Below are 6,000 nucleotides of genomic sequence, written 5' to 3'. Positions count from 1 at the left end.
CAACAAGAATATCCCTCGGAGTAGCAAATATTTTTTGAGGTATAAATATTATGTTTGTTAAGCGAAAAAACAAACTAGAAATAGAAAGGCAATAAATTAGTGACTAGATACGACCAATTCTATTCCAAATACGCATAAAATTTAAATTTGTGCACTGTTACAAATTTCAATGTCCATAATAAAAACGAATTTTTTTACTACAAAATTTTATGTAAATTTTTAGGTAACATAAAGGCGGACAACATCGTCTTTACGTACCCATAGAAATGCATAACTAATCGGAAATGAATTACTTGAATGGATGTTTACGAATAAAATAATCTGCTGAAAATCAAATTGGCAATTTAAATACAAATATTATCAACGCGTAAGTTTCCGAGTACTTACTTGTACTTGTGTCGATAAACCTGCCTTTTGACCGGAAGTGGGAATGGTTGGTTTAATCATTAAACAACCAAGAGTATCGTTACAAGCATAGCACCATCTATCGACAGGACAAATCAACTTTACGCTTTTTATTAGCCATCATGGCGTTTCGCTCGCAGTCAAATGCACACCCCTGTCGGTTTCGCAGCCATTTCGCCCTGCCTGCATTTTACGTTTTCGCCTCGCCGCGTATTTGTCAGAGGAGAGGACGAAAACGTCAAAAAAGAACTCCAGTTTAGTCGCCCGAACAGCAGCAGTCAGAAGGAAGTAAAAAAATCTTAAATTATCTCCGTTTCGTTGCGAAAAACTGGTTAATTAGTTGCTGAATTTTTGCCGGAAACTAGTGTGGAAAGTTGTGTAGAACCCGTGCGCACCGGATGCAATAGTTTTCCAACGCCCAAGGGCGGCTTCGGGGCCGGAAAAAGTGTTTTCCAGTAGGGCCAGTCCGAATGGCAGTGTCGAAGAAAAAGTGAGCCGAGGAGAAAAATGTTCCAGCCTGACGTCACGCAGCTCACCAGCAGCACCAGCAGTCGTAGCCGTCGTCGACGTCGTCTTCGTTGTTCTCGAAAGGTGTGTACATACATGACCGACTGGAGCAGCAGCAGCAGCAGTAGTAGCGTTGACTTATTTTCTGCCGTCCCGTCCGTCCGGATTTATGTGTGTGCGTGGTTTGGTGTGTACTCATAAAATCATCCGAGGAGACTTTTCTCCATCTCTAGAATTTGTTGCGTGCGTTAAAATGTTTTCAAGATGAATGACGACGACGACACGGTGTGATGGTGGATGGCACAGTGTGATAGTAACGACTAGAAAGGCCATCCGGTTGAATTAGCATTCGATTGCTGAGTGGGTTCTATCGGCTAGCGATAGAATTATCGATGCGATCCGTGGGTAAAATTGAACCCAGCACGTAACGGGGGTTGCGGCAATACATACTGTGATTCGAGAAAGTGCTGTGTAAATGTCTGAGAATAATATAATTAATTAAATGTTTTTAGACCGTTCTAAACGAAACAAAGCAGCATTGAACCCCAAAAAATTTCAGTGCTATAACATCAACAGAGTAAGATCAATAATTAAGTAACACGCTGAATATTGACGAGAAGACAAAAAATCTTAAAAATTATAGAACATTATTGCTGCATTTTTCATTGGATGCTATTCGATTGTGTGCACACTGGAAATCTGGTTCTTTTTTCAAACCTTCAGTGAAAACATTGCGGATCAAATTACTTATGTAATTGATCTTATTCAAAGTTTTGTGTTGCTCAAGTATGTAAAATTCTTACAAACTCCTGGTGTGTTCTAGTGCCCCAGCAAATTATTGATATTTAAATTTAATATTCACACACTTTCAGTCGGTCCTGCAGCCGCGCTTATATTGGTAAAACATTGCCAACTTTGTTCGGATCCGGCAGATCGAACCCAAAGAAGAAACCGACAAAGTAATAACACAGTAGTCGACAGCTGCACCTACTATCAGTGCACTTGATTTGCATAGGACAGCGTCTTCCGAATGGACCCTTCGACGAATGGACTCAGGTAAATGCAGTGCAGTGTGGTTTCTCGGAAGATAACCGAACGAGAATAACTGCAGCAGCCGATAGCGGTGCAAAAGATCACCCACACAGAGACAAAGGCTGCTACGATGGAATAATAGTGAACGCATCACCAGAGAGCCAAGCAGGCAAACACAGAAGAAACGGACAGTAGGCGCTGCTCATAGAACTGTGCGTGCAAAAGTATGTGAAAGATAATTGAACTTTCGTGTTGCCATCCACCAGGGGGCCTATTGGCAAGCACTAAATTGTTGCTAATCCAGTTATTCAAGTCTTGTTTGCAAAACATCGTTGAGCTGCGGCTTAGGCTATAAACCATTCTGACCTTTGATGCTGTAATCGGTTATCCCAATAAATCTGTAAACTTATCTCAAAAGCTTGCTGCTTTCTGCTGCCACCGGATTTTCTACCTGTTTGTATGTTCCAATTAGTTTTGCATAAACATCGCGTTTTGTCAATGCGATCGTAACTTTACCGCAATGTTTTACCGTAGTTTACGTCCTACTATTTATGCTGCTGCATCTCTTGTCGGCTTCAGCTCCTGCTGAAGCACATGAGATGGGTTTGAGGAAGTACGGCGATTGCAAAAAGCAATTTCGTTCAGCTTTCCCGCAAATATCTCGATGCAATTTTTGCTTTCCGGAGGTGGGCAGTAATGCCCTCCCTCAAGCACACCACACCCACCATACGTCTTCGAATATCTGTGATGCATCTCTGGTGAGGTGGTTTGACCTCATTAGTGGCATCAATCTTCCTTTACGAACGCATTAGAAGCACCATGAAACGATAATCGTTTGCTACGTACCCAACCGAGTATTAACTTTAAAAAGTTGGTGCAAAATTAGGACTGAAATCTTAGCAAAATAATGAATCCAACTGGTTTATCTCAAATTAAGATTACTTGAAAAATGATCAGAAAAGTCGTGTCATAGGTTCAAGCACATGATTAACGTAGAACAACGTTAGGTTGGTCTTTGCTATAAAACCTTCAATAAGAAAACTTTTTTCACGACTTTGACCCATGTATTGAAAAAGAAATTAATCAAGAAGAAGGAAAATAATTTATATCCTTCCTGAATAATCAAAACTATTATCTCTTGTTCATGTTTATCATAAAAGTTTGGGTTTTCACACCCTATAGAATACTTATGTTAAAAGTAGTGAGTGTCTCACTCACGCTCTATTTGTTTTGTTCCATTGCATAAATAAAAATAAAAATTTTGAAAATAATATAATAGTTAGTGGCGATAATAAAGCAATTCGGCCATCTACAGTTGTATCGTCTGTGCGTGGGAAGTCAAAAAATTGTGGAGAAAATGACTTCAGGGATTTCCGTTAATTTTTTTTGTTTGTTTGATTATAGACACTTTAAAAGCTTGAGTCATTCGTGAGTTCTGCGGGGTTGAAATTTGAACAGGGGTCCTCGAGGCGTGAATGCTAACCACTACACAGGGTTTCATCCCCTTCGACTAATTTTTTAAAAGCGAAACAAATTAATCAACTTAGTTAAATCCATCCTCAGCCCATGGATTACCCATGTAACCAATTAGCATAACCAATGCAATTTAAATATCAGTCCGTGAGCATCAAAGTCACCTTAAATGCTGCTTAAAAACTACTTTATCAAAATATACACCGTTTGACGACCGAAAGCTCAACTTCATATGTCTTGGCTTTGAAAATCTGAAAGTCATTCTTTCATCCGTTGATTCGACACCAGGGTCTCCTGCATTGGGCATAAACGAAGCAATGCAGTATTTCAATGACACTTTCATGCAACTTTTCTCGATATTCATTACAAGTCGTCGCCTGCAAGTGTCACCGCCATGGTCCAATAAACGTCTTCGCTGTTTGAAACTAAAGCGTGCCAGAGCCCTAAGGCAATACTGCAATCACTGGAATTAGTCATAATGCAAAATTTTAGAATCGTAAGCTCTAGTTACAAATCTTATAATTGCTACCATAGAATATATCGAGTATGCCTTGCATTATGGTCACCATAGCAAAGTTAGAAGTTTTCCTTCGAATAAAGACACTATTTTACTTTCCTCGTCAGTGTGTAATTATTACGAAGGTAACAATTGGGCGACGAGTATTTAACTTGAAGAATTTTCGTCAAGATGAGCCACGATAGAAATTCCGATAGCAGCGTTCAACGAAATTCCGATGGTGGAGGTGATAATATTCAAGAGTCTTTGCTGGCGGAGGTTATCCGTCAGATGTCTCTACAGAACAACCGTCTGCTGACCCTTCTGGAACAAGTCACCGGAGGACAATCAACAGCACCGCAACGAAGCGCTCCAGAACGAATTATTGAATCCCTTTCACCTACCATCAAGGAGTTTCACTATGACCTAGAAAATGGAATTACATTCGATCGCTGGTTTTCAAAGTATGAAGATCTCTTCAGGAAGGATGGTGGTAGTTTGGATGATCCAGCTAAGGTACGGCTCATGCTGCGCAGCCTAAGTGTTCCGGTCCACGAGAAGTTTCTCAACTATCTTCTGCCGGCCCACCCACGAGACTACACTTTCGATCAAGTCGTTGACAAACTCAAATCAATTTTTGCCGTATGCCGAGATAGTTGATCGATAGATAGAGATTTCGAGCTTCAGCGTCTGCTCGTGAACCAGTTCAAAAGCCTGATTTTCATCTGCGGTCTAAAATCAGTAAAAGACACCGACGTCAGAACTCGACTTCTCGCAAAACTTGAACTGGAACCACCTGACACAATTAACTTGGAAGGCCTTGTAACTGAATGTCAGCGCCTATCGAATCTGAAGCACGATACGGCATTGATAGAGAAAAAAACAAAAAATTTCTTCGGTGCAAGCAGTTCGCAACTCCAAAAAGAAGCCAGGTGATGTAAAATCGTCAGGAGAACAATTACCTCCATCTCCCTGTTGGCAATGCGGTACCATGGATTTTGTGAAGGATTGCAATTTCACAAAATATACCTGGAAGCAATGTGGCAAAACAGGTCACAAAGAGGGCTACTGCGCTTATTCGGAGAAATCAACGTTCAGAGGATGCCACCGAAAAGAAAGGCTATTCGGAACCGTACCAAAACCATACAAACGGTAAATCAAGTGCGGTGCAAAAGACGGTTTGTCGCCGTATCGTTTAATGTACGTTCGTGCAAGTTACAGTTGGACTGTGACTGGCATTTCAGTGATCACTGAACAAACCTGGAAGCAGATCGGCGCACCGGCTACAGAGCCAACGAACGTGGAAGCTGCAACAGCATCTGGTGAACCATTAAAGCTTGTAGGTGAGTTAACCTGCAATATTTCAATCAACGAAGAAACGCGACAGGAAACCTGCTATATTACATCGGTTGAAGATTTGAACGTCGTTGGACTTGATTGGATGGATGCCTTTGATTTATGGTCAAAGCCGTTAGCATTGTTCTGTAAAAAGGTGAACCAATCCATTGTTTCCCCTTACTCCGATCAATATTTTTTCGACAAGTTTCCGGAGGTGTTTAAGGATAGTTTAGGCCACTGCACTAAAATCAAAATCGCTTTACACCTGGTACCAAACGCACAACCTGTATTCCGACCAAAACGACCGGTTCCCTATCACGCGATTAAAAACGTAGATGAGGAGTTGAACCGACATATCACCTGTGGATTACTCAGAATGGGCAGCACCAAAAAACAGGTCAAAAAACCGGGCGGCAAAATTCGCATCTATGCCGATTATTCCACCGGAATGAGTGCAGCGTTGGAGTCAAATCATTTCCCGTCACCTACTCCGGAAGACATTTTCAGAAAACTACCGGGCAGCCGTATTTTCAGCATAATCGATCTTTCCGATGCTTATCTTCAAGTAGAGGTAGATGATGAATCGAAAAAACTGCTCACGATCTCCTGCTCCTGATGGTTTTGGATCTACCAGGAATTGAAGCCTTTTTAGACGATGTTATCGTATATAGTAAAATGGAAGTTAAGCATCATTCAATGCTATACAAGCTTTTCAAGCGGCTTCTCGAGTATGGCCTTAATTTGCGACC

The 6,000-nt window shown here is 41.1% G+C and overlaps 1 protein-coding gene across 4 annotated transcripts in view; it reads left to right on the top strand.

Annotated features, from left to right (window-relative positions):
- The first annotated feature begins 681 nt into the window (after nt 1-681).
- LOC128743988 (segment polarity protein dishevelled) overlaps nt 682-6,000 on the top strand; it is a 28,484-nt gene continuing 23,165 nt past the window's right edge. For all 4 annotated transcript variants that reach the window (XM_053840708.1, XM_053840707.1, XM_053840709.1 and 1 more), the window contains exon 1: nt 682-996. The gene's annotated coding sequence lies outside the window, so the exon portion shown is untranslated. The remainder of the gene's footprint in view (nt 997-6,000) is intronic.

Source organism: Sabethes cyaneus, chromosome 3 (assembly GCF_943734655.1).
Source record: "Sabethes cyaneus chromosome 3, idSabCyanKW18_F2, whole genome shotgun sequence".
In the NCBI taxonomy this organism is placed as follows: domain Eukaryota; kingdom Metazoa; phylum Arthropoda; class Insecta; order Diptera; family Culicidae; genus Sabethes; species Sabethes cyaneus.
Note: the sequence above shows the minus strand (reverse complement) of the source record. Positions and strands in the feature narration are given on the sequence as shown.